The 22,302-nt window shown below is 45.9% G+C and overlaps 1 long non-coding RNA gene across 1 annotated transcript; it reads left to right on the forward strand.

The window, feature by feature from the left end:
* Nucleotides 1–3,637: 3,637 nt before the first annotated feature.
* On the forward strand, nt 3,638–14,797 carry LOC124010503. The gene is made up of 3 exons (XR_006834448.1): nt 3,638–3,757; nt 4,675–4,747; nt 14,497–14,797. It is a non-coding gene; the product is annotated as an uncharacterized LOC124010503 (long non-coding RNA).
* Nucleotides 14,798–22,302: the final 7,505 nt, after the last annotated feature.

Here is a 22,302-nt window from a genome sequence, read left to right on the forward strand (position 1 = left end):
CCTCTTTCTCCTCTCTCTCTCTCCTCTCTCACCCCTCTTTCTCTATCTCGAAACCCTCTCTCTCTTCACCCACTCTCCCTCTCTCTATCCTCTCTTTCTCTCGCACTCTCTCTCCTCCCTCTCTCTTCTCCTTCTCTCTCCCCTCTCTCCCTCTCTCTCTCACACCTCTCTCTCTCGCTCTGTCTGCCCTCTCTCTGGCCCCTTTCTTGCTCTCCCCTCTCTCTTTCTCCCCCTTTTTCTCTCTCCCTCTCTTTCTCTCTCCCCTCTCCCTCTCGCTCTCCCCTCTCTTTCTCGCTCTCCCCTCTCTTTCTCTCTCCCCTCTCCCTCTCGCTCTCCCCTCTTTCTCTCTCCTTCTCTCCCCTCTTCCTCTCGGTCTCCCCTCTCTTTCTCTCTCCCCTCTCTCGCCTCTCCTTCTCTCACTTCCTCTCTTTCTCTCTCCCCTCTCTCGCCTCTCCTTCTCTCACTTCCTCTCTTTCTCAGTAATATGTGCCTGACTAAGGTGATGTATGGGGAAACTAAACAAACAGCAGATCGATAATGTAAACAGCAGTGGAGAGAGGCAGTAAATTACACCCCACAGACAGCATGGTCTGCCTGAGGTGAGAGAGAGAGAGAGAGAGAGAGAGAGAGAGAGAGAGAGAGAGAGGCAGGCAGGATGGCAGGCTGGCTGGCTGGCTGGCTGGCTGGCTGGCTGGCTGGCTGGCTGGCTGGCTGGCTCAGACAGTGAATCTCAGTAAGACAAAAATAATCTTCCAAAAAAGGTCCAGTTGCCAGGACCTCAAATTCAATTTAAACACCGTTGCCCTAGACCACACGTAACTTCCACAAAGTTGTGAACGATCTGAGAGACAAGGCAAGAAGTGCATCGGCAGGACAGAGCAGCTAAGTCTGGTAAGACGAGGGGCGGGAGTGTGTTTCTATTTGTTAATAACTACTGGTGTGCGATGTCTATTATTAAAGAAGTCTCGAGGTATTGCTCACCTCGTAGAATACCTCATGATAAGCTACAGACCACACTATCTACCAAGAGAGTTGTCATCTATATTATGCAATCTTCAGTGTTGCTTGCATCGAAGCGAGCATAAAAGGCATTTAGCTCGTCTGGTAGGCTCGCATCACTGGGCAGCTCGCTGCTGGGTTTCTCTTTGTAGTCCGTAATATTTTTCAAGCCCTGCCACATCCGACGAGCATCAGAGCCGGTGTAGTAGGATTCAATCTTAGTTATGTATTGATGCTTTGCCTGTTGTCGGAGGCCATAGCGTGATTTCTTATACAGGATTTTCTAGCCACTCTCCTTGAAAGCGGCAGCTCTAGCCTTTAGCTCAGTTTGGATGTTGCCTGTTCTGGACGACTGTGTGATCACGCTCTCCGTAGCCAATGTGAGGAAGACCTTTAAACACTTCAACATTCACAAGGCCGTGGAGCCTGACGGATTAGCAGGACGTGTACTCAAAGCATGCGCAGACTAACTGGCAAGTGTCTTCACTGACATTTTCAACCTTTCCCTGACCGAGTCTGTAATACCTACATGTTTCAAACAGACCATGTTTCAAACAGACCACCATAATCCCTGTGCACAAGAAAGCGAAGGTAACTTACCTAAATAATTCCAATCCATAGCACTCACATCGGTAGCCATGAAGTGCTTTGAAAGTGCTTCAACGCCATCATGCCAGAAACCCTAGACCCACTCCAATTTGCATTCCACCCTAACAGATCCACGGATGACGCAATCTCAATCGCACTCCACACTGCCCTTTTCCACCTGGACAAAAGGACCATCTATGTGAGAATGCTGTTCATTGACACCAGCTCAGCATTCAACACCATAGTGCCCATAAAGCGCATTACTAAGCTAAGGATCCTGGGACTAAACTCCTCCCTCTGCAACTGAATCCTGGACTTCCTGACGGGGCCGCCCCAGGTGGTAAGGGTGAGTAAAAACACATCACCAACGCTGATCCTCAACACTGGGGCCCCTCAGGGGTGCATGCTTAGTCCCCTCCTTTACTCCCTGTTCACCCACGACTGCGTGGCCAAGCACAAATCCAACACTGTCATTAAGTTTGCAGATGTCACAACACTGGTAGGCCTGATCACTGACAACGATGAGACGGTCAGAGACCTGGCAGTGTGGTTCCAGGACAACATCCTCTCTCTCAATGTGAGCAAGGCAAAGGAACTGATTGTGGACTCTTGGAAAAGGAGGGCTGAACAGGCCCCCATTAACATAGACAGGGCTCTAGTGGAGCGGGTCGAGAGTTTCAAGTTCCTTGGTGTCCACATCACCAACGAACTATCATGGTCCAAACACACCAAGACAGTTGTGAAGAGGGCACGACAACACATTTTCCCCCTCTGGAGACTGAAAAGATTTGGTATGGGTCCCCAGGTCCTCAAAGGTTCTACAGCTGCACAATCAAGAGCATCCTGACTGGTTCCATCACTGCCTGGTATGGCAACTGCTCGGCATCTGACCAAAAGGCGCTACAGAGGGTAGAGCGTATGGCCCAGTACATCACTGGGGCCAAGCTTGACATCCAGGACCTATATACCAGGCGGTGTCAGAGGAAGGCCCCAAAAAATGTACTCTCATCACCCAAGTCATAGACTGTTCTCTCTGCTACCGCATGGCTAAGTGGTACTGGAGCTCCAAGTCTAGGACCAAAAGGCTCCTTAACAGCTTCTACCCCCAAGCCATAACATTGCTGAACAATTATAAAATGACCACCCAGACTATTTACATTGACACCCCTCCTCCGTTTTGTTTTTACACTGCTGTAACTTGCTGTTTATTATCTACTTTACAAAGTACCTTGACTAATCTGTACCCCCGCACATTGACTCGGTACCGGTACCCGCTGTATATATCCTCATTATTGTTCTGTCATTTTCTTGTAACTTTTTGTTGTTGAGAGTGAGAGGGTCAGGAGGAGGGTAGAGAGAGAAGGAGAAAGGGAGGATGGAGAAAGGGAGGATGGAGAAAGGGAGGATGGAGAAAGGGAGGATGGAGAAAGGGACAACAATTAAAGAGTAGAGAAGCAGTGCGGAAATTAGACCTTTTTTTTAAAGGAGAGAATTGTGTTTTTAGATTTAGAGGATAAAGAGAGTTTGAGAGTAGAGAACTCTATTTGATGGGGTCAGTCAGACTCAGTGCTATAGTGTGGTGGCTGTGTCTGAGGCAGAGGCTGAGTCCCTGACATTTACCACACTGACATGCAGATGGGTGTCCACCATAAATGACCGTTCTCTGAACCTTGAGTCATGTTGGGCTTATAACTGGAGTACTGTGATGGTTGACCTTTGTATTACTAACAGAGGCCACAGACCACCCTGAGCCCCCCTCTTACCCACCCAGCCCTCCAAAGGTCCCCTCGCTCTTGACTGAGGCTCAGTGCACAGGGCTAATGTACTCTGTGACCTGCCAGCCCAGAGGGAAAAGGGCTTTAGTTTAGTAATAGATTGACGCAGTGTTCCTTTTGGGATTGTGTTCTGTTGTGCTCAGAATACCAGAGTAGTGTAGTGTGTTGATTGCAGTGTGCTGTGAATGAACTTAATCTATCTCACTCTCTCTCTCTCTCTCTCTTTCTCTCTCTTTTTCTCTCTGTCTCTCTGTCTGTATGTGTGTGTTCCAGATGTGATCCACAGAATGGGGCCCATAGTGAAGGGGGAAGTGGGGGAGGAGGAGAGGAGCAGCCTCAGGGACTGTTACGATCACAGCCTGGAGAAGGCCACCAACACCAAGCTATGCACTGTGGTGAGGGGGGGACTGATACCAAGCTACGTATTGTGGTGAGGGGGAGACTGATACCAAGCTACACACTGTGGTGAGGGGGAAACTGATAGAGAGAGGGGGAGTGTGAGGATGTGGGGGTGATTAGAGTAAGGGTGGGAGAGTTGGGGGGTAATGGGGGGGGTGGATTGGAAAGTGATGGGAGAGTAAATGAGTATGTGGGAGTGGGGAAGGGGAAGGGGTCAGGGAACTGGAAGGTGAGGGAGTGCAGTTTTAAATGTATCTCCAGTTTAGAGGCAGGAGTTCCCATGCATCTCCACTGGAATCTACGGTTAGTCGAACAAAAGTGTTTGTGTTCTCTGTGTGTGTTGACGTGTTTTCCAGCCTCACTACTCAGTAGTTTACCAAGGGGTGAAGTTAGTTCAGCACACTAGATATCAGTTGCATTAGAAAGAGGTTTCCAGATTAGGGGTTGAGATTAGACAGGTAGATTAACAGAGATTAGGGATGAGATGGTGTCAGCTGGGATGTAATCCCTCCATTTGCTGCTGGCGAGTTTACCGATAGTAGCGCTACAAGACTCCCCAGGGTTTCTGATGAGCTTCACACGGAGCTCAGAGAAGGTCAAACTCAATGAAACTGCCTCAATAAAGATGTTGTTTGAATAAAATGCTGATGGATGTGTTTTTACTCAATATGGTCACCAATTGAATTGTAGCAGGAAGAGGTAGTGCACGATATAGGGAATGGGAATAGGGTGCGGTTTGGGACTCAGCCCCTGAGAAACAGAGTGAAGCAGGTACTGTAGATAATAGTGGAAGAGAGTAGACAGCCACTCGGTTAACTGGTCCAAACAAATGGGTATTTCTCTAATTGACCACCAACACAGTACTCTTGGGCACCTGCACGCCACAGTAATTGGTGTCTGTGTTTGTGTCTAGGATACCCACCTGAGCAGGCTGTGCACGTCGCGTTGGAGACTGTCAGAAATACCTGGATGAACACCATGATACGGTGTGTGTTTGTGTGTGTTTGTTTGTGTGTCTAATTTATTTTTGTACTTTCCTCCTGGTATTCTATCTCTCAGCTGTTGTTTTGGTTTTCTGGAGAGAGTCAGAGGATGGACTAAGACAACACACATACACACACACACACACACACACACACACACACACACACACACACACACACACACACACACACACACACACACACACACACACACACACACACACACACACACACACACACACACACAAATTTACACGTTTGTGGTCAAGTCTTTGTTTAAATTGGCTTCTGTTGGGCTTAGAGGATTTTGTTCTGACAGAAGAGAGAAAGGGAACTGAGAATAGAGGACTATATGACTGGAGGGAAGTTAGTTGAGAAAGAATGGAACATTAGGAGAACTTTCCGCTCGTCTGTCGCATGTCTGTTGTCTTAACTACCTGCTGGGCCCTTCATCATCTTCTTCATAATTCACTCCTCTTCCCCTCTCTTTCTCCGGTGTATTTTATTTTTGTGATCAATTATTGATTACTCTTTTTTGTTATACTAGTTGACACCACACAAAGCATGGGATATCTACATTTCTAACACAAACAAAAAGGAAGAGGAAGTCTCTAAATTCATAATACAACAAATATTGTATCTCAAATTGTGACATCCAGATTTGGATGTATTGTCAATGTTCCTCTGCATTCTCCCAGTGTCAGTACATCTGCTGTTACCTGATGTCATTAACATCTGTTTCCTACCAAACCTTCCGATATACAGTTGAAGTCGGAAGTTTACATACACTTAGGTTTTAGTCATTAAAACTTGTTTTTCAACCATTCCACAAATTTCTTGTTAACAAACTATAGTTTTGGCAAGACGGTTAGGACATCTACTTTGTGCATAACACAGATTATTTCACTTATAATTCACTATCACAATTCCAATGGGTCAGAAGTTTACATACACTATGTAGGCTGTGCCTTTATACAGCGTGGAAAATTCCAGAAAATGATGTCATGGCTTTAGAAGCTTCTGATAGGCTTATTGACATAATTTGAGTCAATTGGAGGTGTACCTGTGGATGTATTTCAAGGCCTACCTTCAAACTCAGTGCCTCTTTGTTTGACATCATGGGAAAATCAAAAGAAATAAGCCAAGACCTCAGAAAAAAATCTTATTTTACAAGTCTTATTTTGACATAACCTGAAAGGCCGCTCAGCAAGGAAGAAGCCACTGCCCCAACACCGCCATAAAAAAAGCCAGACTTGGGTTTGCAACTGCACATGGGGACAAAGATTGTACTTTTTGGAGAAATGTCTTCTGGTCTGATGAAACAAAAATAGAACTGTTTGGCCATAATGACCATCGTTATGTTTGGAGGAAAAAGGGGGAGGCTTGCAAGTTGAAGAACACCATCCCAAACGTGAAGCACGGGGGTGGCAGCATCATGTTGTGGGGGTGCTTTGCTGCAGGAGGGACTGGTGCACTTCACAAAATAGATGGCATCATGAGGATGTAAAATTATGTGGATATATAGGAGCAACATCTCAAGACATCAGTCAGGAAGTTAAAACTTGGTCGCAAATGATTCTTCCAAATGGACAATGACCCCAAACATACTTCCAAAGTTGCGGCAAAATGGCTTAAGGACAACAAAGTCAAGGTTTTCGAGTGGCCATCACAAAGCCCTGACCTAAAACCTATACAAATGTGTTGGCAGAACTGAAAAAGCGTGTCCGAGCAAGGAGGCCTACAAATCTGTCAGGAGGAATGGGCCAAAATTCACCCAACTTATTGGGGGAAGCTTGTGGAAGGCTACCAGGAACGTTTGACCCAAGTTAAACAATTTAAAGGCAATGCTACAAAATACTAATTGAGTGTATGTAAACTTCTGACCCACTGGGAATGTGATGAAAGAAATAAAAGCTGAAATAAATCATTCTCTCTACTATTATTCTGACATTTCACATTCTTAAAATAAAGTGGTGATCCTAACTGACCTGAGACAGGGAATTTTTACTTGGATTAAATGTCAGGAATTGTGATAAACTGATTTTAAATGTATTTGGCTAAGGTGTATGTGAACTTCCGACTTCAACTCTATACTGTATACATAATGATAGCTTCTGCTGGATCTGTGCCCTAATTGTAGTGGAGTGAACCAGCATCCAGCTATGCTCCAGTCCAAACAGTGACATAATGGCACTGTGTGGAGCTGTTCATTGAGTAATGAGGATTTAGCAGGGATAGGAGGGCACGCTGCCAGCAGCAGTGTACCTGGCTTATAGAAGTCACTGCTGGCTTTATTAGCAGTGTTGTTCTGATATCGTAGAACTTTTTCTCTGGGCTGATTAAGTCATAGCCTGGATATATGTTGTATTATAACATGTTTTGTATTTCTCCACTGTATGAAAATGTTGGCATTGCTTATGGTTTGGCAGGTAGCCTAGTGGTTAGAGCATTGGGCCAGTAACAGAAAGGTTTCTGGATTGAATCCCCAAGATGACAAGGTTCAAATCTGTCGATCTGCCCCTGAGCAAGGCAGTTAACCCACTGTTCCCCGGGCGCCAAAGATGTGGATGTAGATTATGGCAGCCCCCTGCAACTCTCTGATTCAGAGGGGTTGGGTTAAATGCGGAAGACACATTTCAGTAGAATGCATTCAATTGTACAATTGACTAGGTATCCCCCTTCCAACGTTATAGTACATTAATACCAGGGGTAATATATAAGGGCAATATACAGCCCACGGCCAGAGTTTTTGTTTGGAAAATGTGGCGCCGGACAACGTGTCCAGGAACATTTTATTGACCTGCCATTTGAGAGTTTACCGGACCCATTTGCATTGGGTGCGTAACCCATTAGGGTGTCCACCCTCGGTGCTCAGAATGACAGAAATCACATTTAGATTATGGTAATTCATCTGAACAGAACATGCAACTCCTGTAATGAAACAGAAAATAAAACATAATTTTCAAAAAATGTCCAAATTGCAATTCACGGGAAAAGTCCATTCTGAACAGTGTACCTGATTACAGAGGTTCCATGTGTGACTGAGATTAAAATCTCTGTTAGAAACATCGAAAGAGGGGAATCTAAAGATGCAACAACTAGGATGAGTTGTTAATATGCATTGGATTGTGCCTTTTGGCTTCTAGAAAACAAAATAAAATGTATATGAAAACCAATACAACAGGAGAGAAATGGCACATGAGGAAGACTGCTCGTCAAATAGGCTTGGGAGGTACAGGGCCTTCAGAAAGTATTCACACCCCTTAACTTTTTACACATTTTGTTGTATTACAGCCTGAATTTGGATTAAATGGAGATGTTTTGTCACTGGCCTACACACAATACCCTGTAATAAAGTTTAATTATACATGTATTTACAAATTAATAAAAAATGAAACACTGAAATGTATTGAGTCAATAAGTATTGAGTCAATAACCCCTTTGTTATGGCAAGCCTAAATAAGTTCAGGGGTAAAAATGTGCTTAACAAGTCACATAATAAGTAGAATGGACTCACTGTGTGCAATAATCAGTGGTGTAAAGTACTTACATACAAATAGTTGAAAGTACTACTTACGTAGTTTTTTTTGGTATCTGTACTTGACTATTTATATTTTTGACTACTTTTACTTCACTGCATTCCTAAAGAAAATGATGTACTTTTTACTCCATACATTTTCCCTGACACCCCGAAGTACTCACATGTCAAGCTAAGCATTCAACAGGAAAATGGCCCAATTCACACACTTATCAAGAGAACACGTGGTCATCCCTATTGCCTCTGATCTGGCGGACTCACTAAACACAAATGCATCATTTGTAAATCATATCTGAGTGTTGTGCAGTTGTACCTCTGGCTATCCGTACATTTTTAAAACAAGAAAATTGATTTGCAGTTTTAGTTTTGCTTTTGATACTTAAGTATATTTTAGTAATTACATTTACTTTTGATATTTAAGTAATTTTAGAACCAAATACTTTTAGACTTTTACTCAAGTAGTATTGTACTGGGTGACTTTCAGTTTTACTTGAGTCAATTTCTATTAAGGTATCTATACCTTTACTCAAGTATGACAATTGGGTACTTTTTCCACCACTGGCAATAATAATGTTTAACATGATGTTTTAATGGCTACTTCATCTCTGTATTTCCACACATACAAGTTCTCTCAGTCATGCAGTGAATTTCATACACAGATTCAATCACAAAGACCAGGGAGATTATTCAATGCCTCGCAAAGAAGGGCACCTATTGGTAGATGGGTAAAAACGATAAAAAGCAGACACTGAATATCCCTTTGAGCATGGTGAAGTTATTAATATCCCTTTGAGCATGGTGAAGTTATTAACTACACTTTGGATGGTGTATCAATACACTCAGACACTACAAAGATACAGGCCTCCTTCCAATCTCAGTTGCCGGAGAGGAAAGAAACCGCTCAGGGATAACACCATGAGACCAATGGTGACTTTAAAACAGTTACAGAGTTTAATGGCTGTGATAGGAGAAATGTGAGGATGGATCAACAACATTGTAGTTATTCCACAATTCCAGAAATATTCCAAAACATGCATCCCGTTTGCAACAAGGCATTAAAGTAATGCTGCAAAAAATGTGGCAAAGTAATTCCCTTTTTGTCCTTAATAAAATTGTTATGTTTGGGGCAAATCCAATAAAAGACATTACTGAGTACCACTCTGTCACACCCTGATCTGTTTCTCCTGTCTTTGTGATTGTCTCCACCCCCTCCAGGTGTCACCCATCTTCTCCATTATTCCCTGTCTATTTATAACTGTGTTCTCTGTTTGTCTGTTGCCAGTTCATCTTGTTTGTCAAGTCAACCAGTGTTTTTGTGTCTCAGCTCCTGCTTTTTCCAGTCTCTATTTTTCTCACCCTCCTGGTTTTTACCCTTGCCTGTCCTAACTCTGAGCCCGCCTGCCTGACCACTCTGCCTGACCCTGACCCTGAGCCTGCCTGCCGACCTGTACCTTTGCCCCACCTCTGGATTATTGACCTCTGCCTACCCTGACCCTGTGCCTGTCTGCCTTCCGGTACCTTTGCCCCACCTCTGGATTATTGACCTCTGCCTACCCTGACCCTGAGCCTGTCTGCCTTCCGGTACCGTTGCCCCACCTCTGGTTTACTGGCCCCTGCCTACCCTGACCCTGAGCCTGTCTGCCTTCCGGTACCGTTGCCCCACCTCTGGTTTACTGGCCCCTGCCTACCCTGACCCTGAGCCTGTCTGCCTTCCGGTACCGTTGCCCCACCTCTGGTTTACTGGCCCCTGCCTGCCTTGACCCTGAGCCTGTCTGCCTTCCGGTACCGTTGCCCCACCTCTGGTTTACTGGCCCCTGCCTACCCTGACCCTGAGCCTGTCTGCCTTCCGGTACCGTTGCCCCACCTCTGGATTATTGACCTCTGCCTACCCTGACCCTGAGCCTGTCTGCCTTCCGGTACCGTTGCCCCACCTCTGGTTTACTGGCCCCTGCCTACCCTGACCCTGAGCCTGTCTGCCTTCCGGTACCGTTGCCCCACCTCTGGATTATTGACCTCTGCCTACCCTGACCCTGTGCCTGTCTGCCTTCCGGTACCGTTGCCCCACCTCTGGTTTACTGGCCCCTGCCTACCCTGACCCTGTGCCTGTCTGCCTTCCGGTACCGTTGCCCCACCTCTGGTTTACTGGCCCCTGCCTACCCTGACCCTGTGCCTGTCTGCCTTCCGGTACCATTGCCCCACCTCTGGTTTACTGGCCCCTGCCTACCCTGACCCTGTGCCTGTCTGCCTTCCGGTACCGTTGCCCCACCTCTGGTTTACTGGCCCCTGCCTACCCTGACCCTGAGCCTGTCTGCCTTCCGGTACCGTTGCCCCACCTCTGGTTTACTGGCCCCTGCCTGCCTTGACCTGTCTATTGCCTGCTCGTGTTGGATTATTAAACCATTGTTAATTTGACGTTGTCTGCATCTGGGTCTTTCCTTCATACCTGATACACTCTCCATATTCTCAAGCATAGTGATGGCTGCATCATGTTATGGGTATGCTTGTAATCGTTAAGGACTGGGGAGTTTTTCAGGATAAAAAAGAAACGTAATGGTGCAAATCACAGGCAAAATCCTAGGGGAAAACTTGGTACAGTCTGCTTTCCACCAGACACTGGGATATTAATTAATATGTCAGCAGGACAATAACCTAAAACACAAGACCAAATCTACACTGGAGTTGCTTACCAAGAAGACAGTGAATGTTCCTGAGTGGCCGAGTTACAGTTTTGACAAAAATCTACTTGAAAATCTATGGCAAGACCTGAAAATGGTTGTCTAGCAATGATCAACAACTAATTTTACAGAGCTTGAATATATTTTTTAAGAATAATGGGAAAATGATGCACAATCCAGGTGTGGAAGGCACTTAGGGACATAGACTCAGAAAGACCCACAGCTGTAATTACTGTCAAAGGTGCTTCTACAAATTATTGACTCTGGGGTGTGAATACGTATGTAAATTAGATATTTCTGTATTTAATTTTCAATAAATGTGCAAAAATGTCTAAAAACATACTTTGTCATTATGGGGTATTGTTCGTAGATGGGTGAGAAAAAACATTTATTTAATCAATTTAGAATTCTGGCTGTAACACAACAACATATGGAATAAGTCAGGGGTGTGAATATTTTCTGAAGGCACTGTAAATTGATATAAATTTGCCAAAATTATATAATTACTCCTGTCTATACAGAAATATAAAAAAATATTCAAGATTCTTCACCAGAACCAGCTTGACCGGGTTTCATTATGTCTGGCCAAAACCAAACCTTGCATTCCACAGTAAGAACCTCATAACAAAGGTCAGGCATGGTGGTGGTAGTGTGATTGTTTGCTACTTCAGGACCTGGACGACTTGCCTTAATAGAGGGAACTATAAATTCTGTTCTGTATCAGAGAAGTCTACAGGAGAATGTCAGGCCATCCATCTGTGACCTGAACCTGAAGTGTAGCTGTGTCATGCAGCAAGACAATGACACAAAACACACTATCAAGTGAACATGAAAATGGCTAGAAAGCTTTGGAGTCCAGACCTAATCTCAATTGAGATGTTGTGTCAGGACTTGAAACGAGCAGTTCCTGCTTGAAAACCCACAAACGTCTCTGAGTTAAAGCAGTTCTGCATGCAAGAGTGGGACAAAAGTCCTCCACAGTGATGTGACAGACAGATCAACTACAGGAAGTATTTGTGGTACCCTTCTGTAGTAACTCCTAACCTAGACCCTTTCCTAACCAACTGACAATGTAACAGGCTGTACAAATTGTGCTGAGCTAGTTTCTTAGAAGTCTAACCAAGAAGCCCCACAGCTTGAGGCCTTGAGGTGGATGTTCGCTGTTCAAACTGACTGTCTCTAATATTGTATCGGTCTTTTCCTGTGAGATTGTATGTAAGATGTGATCCTGGTTGACTGACTGTGGTTAACCCGCTCAGCCCTGCTTGTGTTGACAGATATTACTCTCACATGATGTATATTATAAATACAGTGCCTTCGGAAAGTATTCAGACCCCTTCCCTTTTTCCACATTTTGTTACATTACAGCCTTTTTAAAATGGATGAAATAAATCAAACTTCTCATCAATCTACACACAATACCCCATAATGACAAAGTCAAAACAGGTTTTTAGACTTTTGGCAAATGTATCACCAATAAAAAACAGAAATACCTTATTTATATAAGTATATAAGTACTTGAAAGTTCCCCAGAACACAGTGGCCTCGGTCATTCTTAAATGGAAGAAGTTTGAACCACCAAGACTTTTCCTAGAGCTGGCCACCCGGCCAAACTGAGTAATCGGAGGAGGCCCTGCCTTGGTCAGGGAGGTGACCAAGAACCCGATGCTCACTCTGTCAGAGCTCTAGAGTTCCCCTGTGGATATGGGAGAACCTTCCAGAAGGACAACCATCTCTGCAGTACTCCACCAGACGGAAGCCATTCCATACATGAAGGGCACTTTTTGGCATTTTCTGTATGATCGATGAGAATCTCCATATTCCTAATGTACGGTCCCTTACTAGACGTCCGCGAATGTTTTAAAAATTTGCAGATGGCGGCGGGCCATGCACCGGTGCCAGATCTTCCGGGAAGTCATCAAACGAAGTCTCTCGGACATTCGGTTTCCGTTTTATAAAATGTTCCCATTTTGGTAATTTTTACACTGTCCCTGTAAATTCCACCAGATGGCGATTGGAATCTTATTGCAAATGTACAAAACATCACCAATCACAACATTGCCATTTCTCCTAAATGGAAAAGACTTCGACGATGAAACTTGGTGAGCATAGGTTTGGACTGTTAGCCCAGAAACAAGATGGTGTCGAGGCCTCAACGCTTTTTGAGTTAAGGCCATTTTTCTGGGATTATAGGTCAAAAATGAGAATAGAGCGTGAATTTGACCACTTCATGTCAAAGTACATGCACCTACGGTGTCAGGAAAAAAAAAATCTACCGTAATCATACAATGTACAATTGGTGATGGTCAAAGAAATGTGTTTTTCTCCCCCAAAAAAGTTACAGATCCAGTTGCGGCGTGTTCAGACGAATCCATTAATGCTGGTTCCGAGATTTCTGTGATTTTCTGAAATTACACACTCATTCAACCCTCTGCAAATCAGTCAGTTCTTAACGTAAAGACTTAAAACTCAAAATTCTGTAAGAGCCTACCCCAAGGAGGATATGTGTTCACTTTTACACTTCCTATGCCAACCGGAGGTGCCTTAAATTGGGGTCATAGGGGCTGTTTCGAAGGGTTAACAGCCTCGTACATTTGCAATAACTTCAATTAATTTTGACCATCACGAAAATGACAACATTTAGAAAAGTCCCAGAGTCGCAAGATTAGGTGGATTGAAACCGCCTCGGTCCATAGAGACGGACCCCAAAGTTTCTGTCCGATTGCTCATTCAAGGACCCCGTAGCAACACCCGGAAAAAGGGGATTTTCAGCACCATTTAAGGTCATTGCTCAGGCACCGAATGATCTATCGAGCCGAAACCCGGAATTCGGGGTCACCTCACATAGGCCTACACATAAGGTCAGAACTGGACCCGCAGCTAGAATGTAACTACGTGTTTTACGTTTTTATTATGGTTTAAACTGAAGGCGCTGTGAATTATATGCCTACTCTAAAATCTGTGCTTGTTGGCTTCTAAACGAGTTGGAAAAAGTGGGTTTGGTGTCAGATGGTATCAGTTTGATGTCAGAATGATATCTAATTGACTGATGGACGCTGACTTGCTGGCTGACATTTGTACATTTGCAATATGTTTAAACAGTGATGAGCCATCACCAAAATGACAGACTGAAATCAACACTAAAAATGGCATCACTATAGTCTCTAGGCCGTGCCGAGTTCAACGAGATCCCCCGCTTGACTGTAGCTCGCTTGGTCTGAGCGCAGCGACCGTGAAAATAAGTATTGTAGCGTCATACCCAAGAAGACTCGAGGATGTAATCGCTAATACATTTGCAAAAATGTCTACAAACTAGATTTTGCTTTGTCAATATGAGGTGTTGTGTGTCGATTGATGAGGGGGAAAGAAAACAATTGAATCCATTTTAGAATAAGGCTGTAAAGTAACAAAATGTGGAAAAAGTAAAAGGGTCTGAATACTTTTCCGAAGGCACTCTAATGTGTTCCAACACATTACATTATATCTAGTCATGGCTACGGAATTTCACAGGTTTCCGACACGCTCTGTCTTTCCCATAGGCTCACCTCTCAGAGAGTGACGTGTGGGGTTGTTGCTGTAGATTGTGCAATAATGCTGCTCGCCACATGCAATCTCCTCCTCCTCATCTTCCGCCTCTTCCTCTTCCCCTCCCTGGCTCTGCACTGGAGAAGACCTGGATGCATATCGTAACGTCTTGACGCTGGATCAATTTCTAGAACAGAATAAACTGCTTTATTATTAATGAAACACAGGCTTTGGACCAAACTCATCTGAAGAACTGTTTATACATGTGTGTTTGAATAATGAAATGTTGAGGGACTTTCCTGTGTGTGTGTGTGTGTGTGTGTGTGTGTGTGTGTGTGTGTGTGTGTGTGTGTGTGTGTGTGTGTGTGTGTGTGTGTGTGTGTGTGTGTGTGTGTGTGTGTGTGTGTGTGTGTGTGCGTGCGTGCGTGCGTGCGTGCGTGCGTGCGTGCGTGCGTGCGTGCGTGCGTGCGTGCGTGCGTGCGTGCGTGTTAAAAGAAGAAGATGCTAATTAAAAGAGATCACAGAGGATTACGTGTTGGTAGATCATTTTGGGGGATTGGATTCACAGAGTTTGTGTCAGGTGGGACCACTCCAAGTGAGTAATGTTCTCTTAAGTGTGTGTGTGCGAGCATGTGCCTGTGTATGCGTACGTGCATTTGAGTGTGTGCGTTTGTGTGTCTGGCTGTGAGTGCATCTGTCTACCTGAAAATGTGTGTGTGTCTGTTGCTCCCTCTTTCATGTTTTGACAACTTTCTTTATTGATTTTCACATTTTCCGAACAGCACAGACACAAAGACAAAAAATAAATAAACAAACCACACCAACAAGAGGGACCCTCTTTTAGAAGCCCCAGCTATCATTGAAAGTTCCCCTTTTATGCCACTAGTCATCTGGGGTTTTCTTTTAGCTAAGAGAAGGAGGGTGGGAGGAAGGGACAGGGAAAAGACAGAAGAATTGGGAAGAGAGACGGGAGGGAGGGATGGAGGGGGGAGGGAGAGGAGAAGTAACTAACTGTAAATGGAGCTGGAGGTGGAGGGAAAGAGAGATTGGGGAGAGAGAGACAGACAGACAGAGAGAGACTCAGTTTTTAATAAGCAGACAGCAGATCGTCTAGGACCAGTCACTGAATAATGAGATGGAAAGAACAGGGGTGAGAGAGAGGGAGAGAGATGAAAAAAGAGTGAGACTCATTATCCATACCAGATTTCATCACTGTCTCGTCACTGAGAGCTCTCTCTCTTTTTCTCTGGCTCTCGTAGAATGACAAAAGAAGCCCAATTACACTTACCATATATAATTAACTTAAAGCTCCATTTACTGTCATTTCTCATAACAAACACTGACAATTATGTTGATCCATCAAACAAGTTTTCTCTCAAATGAAATACAATTGTATGTGTCATATGTGCCAAATGCTTGCTTAGCAGCCCTTCCCAATGATGCAGGGTAAACAAATATATAATGACAATAAAAACAAAGGAATAAAATACACTATCATGGAGCTCTATACAGTACAGAGAGTACCAGTACCAGATCAATGTGGAGCTGTATACATGGAGTACCAGTACCAGATGAATGTGGAGCTATATACAGGGAGTAGCAGTACCAGATCAATGTGGAGCTATATACAGGGAGTACCAGTACCAGATCAATGTGCAGCTATATACAGGGAGTACCAGTACCAGATCAATGTGCAGCTGTATACATGGAGTACCAGTACCAGATGAATGTGGAGCTATATACAGGGAGTAGCAGTACCAGATCAATGTGGAGCTATATACAGGGAGTAGCAGTACCAGATCAATGTGGAGCTATATACAGGGAGTACCAGTACCAGATCAATGTGCAGCTATATACAGGGAGTACCAGTACCAGATCAATGTGCAGCTGTATACATGGAGTACCAGTACCAGATGAATGTGGAGCTATATACAGGGAGTAGCAGTACCAGATCAATGTGGAGCTATATACAGGGAGTAGCAGTACCAGATCAATGTGGAGCTATATACAGGGAGTACCAGTACCAGATCAATGTGCAGCTATATACAGGGAGTACCAGTACCAGATCAATGTGGAGCTATATACAGGGAGTACCAGTACCAGATCAATGTGCAGCTGTATACATGGAGTACCAGTACCAGATGAATGTGGAGCTATATACAGGGAGTACCAGTACCAGATCAATGTGCAGCTGTATACATGGAGTACCAGTACCAGATCAATGTGGAGCTATATACAGGGAGTACCAGTACCAGATCAATGTGGAGCTACATACAGGGAGTACCAGTACCAGATCAATGTGGAGCTATATACAGGGAGTACCAGTACCAGATCAATGTGGAGCTATATACAGGGAGTACCAGTACCAGATCACTGTGCAGCTGTATACATGGAGTACCAGTACCAGATCAATGTGGAGCTACATACAGAGAGTACCAGTACCAGATCAATGTGGATATATATACAGGGATTACCAGTACCAGATCAATGTGGAGCTATATACAGGGAGTACCAGTACCAAATCAATGTGGAACTATATACAGGGAGTACCAGTACCAGATCAATGTGCAGCTACATACAGGGATTACCAGTAACAGTACCAGATCAATGTGCAACTATATACAGTGAGTACCAGTACCAGATCAATGTGCAGATATATACAGGGAGTACCAGTACCAGATCAATGTGCAGCTACATACAGGGAGTACCAGTACCAGATCAATGTGCAGCTATATACAGGGAGTACCAGTACCAGATCAATGTGCAGCTACATACAGGGAGTACCAGTACCAGATCAATGTGCAGCTGTATACATGGAGTACCAGTACCAGATGAATGTGCAGCTGTATACATGGAGTACCAGTACCAGATGAATGTGGAGCTATATACAGGGAGTACCAGTACCAGATCAATGTGCAGATATATACAGGGAGTACCAGTACCAGATCAATGTGCAGCTACATACAGGGAGTACCAGTACCAGATCAATGTGCAGATATATACAGGGAGTACCAGTACCAGATCAATGTGCAGATATATACAGGGAGTACCAGTACCAGATCAATGTGCAGATATATACAGGGAGTACCAGTACCAGATCAATGTGCAGATATATACAGGGAGTACCAGTACCAGATCAATGTGCAGATATATACAGGGAGTACCAGTACCTGATCAATGTGCAGATATATACAGGGAGTACCAGTACCAGATCAATGTGCAGATATATACAGGGAGTACCAGTACCAGATCAATGTGCAGCTATATACAGGGAGTACCAGTACCAGATCAATGTGCAGCTACATACAGGGAGTACCAGTACCAGATCAATGTGCAGATATATACAGGGAGTACCAGTACCAGATCAATGTGCAGATATATACAGGGAGTACCAGTACCAGATCAATGTGCAGCTACATACAGGGAGTACCAGTACCAGATCAATGTGCAGATATATACAGGGAGTACCAGTACCAGATCAATGTGCAGCTACATACAGGAAGTACCAGTACCAGATCAATGTGCAGATATATACAGGGAGTACCAGTACCAGATCAATGTGCAGATATATACAGGGAGTACCAGTACCAGATCAATGTGCAGCTACATACAGGAAGTACCAGTACCAGATCAATGTGCAGATATATACAGGGAGTACCAGTACCAGATCAATGTGAAGATATATACAGGGAGTACCAGTACCAGATCAATGTGCAGCTACATACAGGGAGTACCAGTACCAGATCAATGTGCAGGGGTTCAAGGTATTTTAGGTAGATATGTACATTAAGACAGGGTAAAGTGACTACCACTGGTTGAATTAACGTTGTTTCCACATCGTTTCAACCCAAAACATTTTTGTTGATGTTGAATCAACGTGGAAAACTGAATGGATTTGAAAAAGTCATCAATGTAAAGGAATTGAGTATATATTTAATCCGACTTTTAACCTAAATCCAATGTCATGGTGAATTCTTGATTTATTTACTTTGAATTCACGTTAGTCACGTTAGTAATTCACGTTACTCCACCAAATGTAAATGAAAACTAGACATTGAACTGACGTCTGTGCCCACCTATATACAGGGAGTATATGTGTATGTGTGTGTGCGTGTGTGTTTTTATTGTGTCAGTATGCGTGTGTGTGTGTGTTGTGTATGTGTGTGCACGTATGCAGTGTATGTGAAAGTGTGGGAGTGTCAATGTAGTGATTGTGAGTGAGTGTGTATAGAGTCAAGATAGGGTCAGTGTAGATAGTCCAGGCAACCATTTAGCAGTCTTATGGCTTAGGGGGTAGAATCTGTCTCTGAGCCTGATGGTCCGAGAGCCGATGTTTCGGTACAGTTTGCCAGACGGTAGCAGAGTAAACAGCCAATGACTGGGATGGCTGTAGTCTTTGGTAATCGGGCCTTCCTCTGACACCGCCTGGTTTAGAGGTCCTGGATGGCAGGGAGCTTGGCCCCAGTGATGTACTGGACTGTCTGCACCACCCTCTGTAGTGCTTTACGATCGAGGGCTGTGCATTTACCATACCAAGCGGTGACGTCGAACTTTTTGAAGAGCCAAATCTTTTCAGCCTCCTGGGGGGAAAGAGGTGCTGTCGTTCCCTCTTCACGACTGTGCGTTTTACAGTCTGCAGGCGCTGTCATTCCCTCTTCACGACTGTGCGGTTTACAGTCTGGAGGCGCTGTCGTTCCCTCTTCACAGCTGTGAGGTTTACAGTCTGGAGGCGCTGTCATTTCCTCTTCACAGCTGTGCGGTTTACAGTCTGGAGGCGCTGTCATTCCCTCTTCACGACTGTGCGGTTTACAGTCTGGAGGCGCTGTCGTTCCCTCTTCACGACTGTGCGGTTTACAATCTGGAGGCGCTGTCGTTCCCCCTTCACGACTGTGCAGTTTACAGTCAGGAGGCGCTGTCATTCCCTCTTCACGCCGGTGCAGTTTACAGTCTGGAGGCGCTGTCGTTCCCTCGTCACGACTGTGCGGTTTACAATCTGGAGGCGCTGTCATTCCCTCTTCACGCCTGTGCAGTTTACAGTCAGGAGGCGCTGTCGTTCCCTCGTCACGACTGTGCGGTTTACAATCTGGAGGCGCTGTCATTCCTTCTTCATGCCTGTGCAGTTTACAGTCTGGAGGCGCTGTCGTTCCCTCTTCAGGCCTGTGAAGTTTACAGTCGGGAGGCGCTGTCGTTCCCTCTTCATGACTGTGCGGTTTACAATCTGGAGGCGCTGTCGTTCCTTCTTAACGCCTGTGCAGTTTACAGTCTGGAGACGCTGTCGTCCCCTCTTCACGACTGTGCGGTTTACAATCTGGAGGCGCTGTCATTCCCTCTTCACGCCTGTGCATTTTCCAGTCAGGAGGCGCTGTCGTTCCCTCGTCACGACTGTGCGGTTTACAATCTGGAGGGTCTGTCGTTCCTTCTTCACGCCTGTGCAGTTTACAGTCTGGAGGTGCTGTCGTTCCCTCTTCACGACTGTGCGGTTTACAGTCTGGAGGCGCTGTCGTTCCCCCTTCACGACTGTGCAGTTTACAGTCAGGAGGCGCTGTCATTCCCTCTTCACGCCGGTACAGTTTACAGTCTGGAGGCGCTGTCGTTCCCTCGTCACGACTGTGCGGTTTACAATCTGGAGGCGCTGTCATTCCCTCTTCACGCCTGTGCAGTTTACAGTCAGGAGGCGCTGTCGTTCCCTCGTCACGACTGTGCGGTTTACAATCTGGAGGCGCTGTCATTCCTTCTTCACGCCTGTGCAGTTTACAGTCTGGAGGCGCTGTCATTCCCTCTTCACGCCTGTGAAGTTTACAGTCTGGAGGCGCTGTCGTTCCCTCTTCACGACTGTGTGGTTTACAGTCTGGAGGCGCTGTTGTTCCCTCTTCACGACTGTGCGGTTTACAATCTGGAGGCGCTGTCGTTCCCTCTTCACGCCTGTGCAGTTTACAGTCAGGAGGCGCTGTCATTCCCTCTTCACGCCTGTGAAGTTTACAGTCTGGAGGCGCTGTCGTTCCCTCTTCATGACTGTGCGGTTTACAATCTGGAGGCGCTGTCATTCCCTCTTCACGCCTGTGCAGTTTCCAGTCAGGAGGCGCTGTCGTTCCCTCGTCACGACTGTGCGGTTTACAATCTGGAGGGTCTGTCGTTCCTTCTTCACTCCTGTGCAGTTTACAGTCTGGAGGCGCTGTCGTTCCCTCTTCACGACTGTGCGGTTTACAGTCTGGAGGCGCTGTCGTTCCCTCTTCACGACTGTGCGGTTTACAATCTGGAGGCGCTGTCGTTCCTTCTTCACGCCTGTGCAGTTTACAGTCTGGAGGCGCTGTCGTTCCCTCTTCAGGCCTGTGAAGTTTACAGTCTGGAGGCGCTGTCGTTCCCTCTTCATGACTGTGCGGTTTACAATCTGGAGGCCCTGTCGTTCCCTCTTCACGACTGTGCGGTTTACAATCTGGAGGCGCTGTCGTTCCCCCTTCACGACTGTGCAGTTTACAGTCAGGAGGCGCTGTCATTCCCTCTTCACGCCTGTGAAGTTTACAGTCAGGAGGCGCTGTCGTTCCCTCGTCACGACTGTGCGGTTTACAATCTGGAGGCGCTGTCATTCCTTCTTCATGCCTGTGCAGTTTACAGTCTGGAGGCGCTGTCGTTCCCTCTTCACGCCTGTGAAGTTTACAGTCTGGAGGCGCTGTCGTTCCCTCTTCACGACTGTGTGGTTTACAATCTGGAGGCGCTGTCATTCCCTCTTCATGCCTGTGAAGTTTACAGTTTGGAGGCGCTGTCGTTCCCTCTTCACGACTGTGCGGTTTACAATCTGGAGGCGCTGTCGTTCCTTCTTCACGCCTGTGCAGTTTACAGTCTGGAGGCGCTGTCGTTCCCTCTTCACGACTGTGCGGTTTACAGTCTGGAGGCGCTGTCGTTCCCCCTTCACGACTGTGCGGTTTACAGTCTGGAGGCGCTGTCGTTCCCTCTTCACGACTGTGCGGTTTACAATCTGGAGGCGCTGTCGTTCCTTCTTCATGCCTGTGCAGTTTACAGTCTGGAGGCGCTGTCGTTCCCTCTTCAGGCCTGTGAAGTTTACAGTCTGGAGGCGCTGTCGTTCCCTCTTCATGACTGTGCGGTTTACAATCTGGAGGCGCTGTCGTTCCTTCTTCACGCCTGTGCAGTTTACAGTCTGGAGACGCTGTCGTTCCCTCTTCACGACTGTGCGGTTTACAATCTGGAGGCGCTGTCGTTCCCCCTTCACGACTGTGCAGTTTACAGTCAGGAGACGCTGTCATTCCCTCTTCACGCCTGTGAAGTTTACAGTCAGGAGGCACTGTCGTTCCCTCGTCACGACTGTGCGGTTTACAATCTGGAGGCGCTGTCATTCCCTCTTCACCCCTGTGCAGTTTACAGTCTGGAGGCGCTGTCGTTCCCTCTTCATGACTGTGCGGTTTACAATCTGGAGGCGCTGTCGTTCCTTCTTCACGCCTGTGCAGTTTACAGTCTGGAGACGCTGTCGTTCCTCTTCACGACTGTGCGGTTTACAATCTGGAGGCGCTGTCGTTCCCTCTTCACGACTGTGCAGTTTACAGTCAGGGACGCTGTCATTCCCTTTCACGCCTGTCATTCCTCTTCAAGTTTACAGTCAGGAGGCACTGTCGTTCCCTCTTCACGACTGTGCGGTTTACAATCTGGAGGCGCTGTCATTCCCTCTTCACCCCTGTGCAGTTTACAGTCAGGAGGCGCTGTCGTTCCCTCTTCACGACTGTGCGGTTTACAATCTGGAGGCGCTGTCGTTCCCTCTTCACGACTGTGCGGTTTGCGGTTTAATCTGGAGGCGCTGTCATTCCCTCTTC

The sequence above is a fragment of the Oncorhynchus gorbuscha genome, linkage group LG23, assembly GCF_021184085.1.
Source record: "Oncorhynchus gorbuscha isolate QuinsamMale2020 ecotype Even-year linkage group LG23, OgorEven_v1.0, whole genome shotgun sequence".
Taxonomy (NCBI): Eukaryota; Metazoa; Chordata; class Actinopteri; order Salmoniformes; family Salmonidae; genus Oncorhynchus; species Oncorhynchus gorbuscha.